A 1,079-nucleotide genomic window follows, 5' to 3' on the forward strand; every position below is an offset into this window, starting at 1 on the left:
ACGAAGAGTGCGAACGGCAATACGGCACCGGTCGTCACAATCGGGCCATGGAGTTCTCCGTGATCCATGCGTGCATGGACTGACATGCGGAAAACACCACCGATTGTTGGTCGGCGTTATCCACGCGACGACGACGACGACGATGACGATGACGATGACGATGACGACGACGACGCCGTCACCGTCATCACCCTTTGTTGGTCCTCCCCCACATAGCCCGACGACGCCACCCAGACCGGAACACGATGCCCGTTTGCCAGACACACCATGTCCTTAGTCCAACTCGGCCTGCGCGAACAACTCCAGCGGACGCCCACCCACGATGCCACGCGGCCCGGCCACCACCACGCACGCACTCGCGTCATCGGCCCATAATCGTCCTCCTGGCGGATGTGTGACCCCTTCGCGTCACTGCTCCTGGTGGTGTCTGTCACTCACTGTCTCGCACAAAATCGAAACACACCCACCGATTGCCCACGCGACGGAAAACGAAAACGGAACGAGGCCCCAATGATTCTTATTCTTTTCTACCTTTCCATATCTCCCTCTCACCTGTAACACTTGTGATCTCCATCAATACACTTATGTGGTGTACATGCCCAATGCATCACACACTCTGATATCACCACAGCAGCTGCTCAACACCAGGTGCCATGTTGTCTTTGACCAGCTCCATGGATTCCAATTCTTCTTGGATGACCAGCTGTGACTCCTCAGCTACCAGAGCAGAAATCTGTTTCACTTCAACATCACCTTTGTCCCTGCCCCTGCTGATGCTGGTCTGCTCGCTGCGCTGTCTGCATTCTCTCCACAGCTGTGTGTCAATCTCATCCACTGCTGCCTCAGTCATGTCAGTGAGGAACACTGCCATGAGTACATTCACCAGTCCACTGACCTCAGCAACTGAGAAAAGTGCAAGGTCCTCTCTTCCTCCCTCACACCACTCTGCAGCATATGTCTCTCCAGCATGGTCTGCCATACACCTTGGAGTACAATGGAGTGGTTGAACACAACTCTGGACACATTTCTTGTCAAGATCAACTTCATTACCACACAGGCCAACCCCTGTCTCTACACAC

This window comes from Acanthamoeba castellanii (assembly GCF_000313135.1).
Source record: "Acanthamoeba castellanii str. Neff unplaced genomic scaffold scf7180000084723, whole genome shotgun sequence".
In the NCBI taxonomy this organism is placed as follows: Eukaryota; Discosea; order Longamoebia; family Acanthamoebidae; genus Acanthamoeba; species Acanthamoeba castellanii.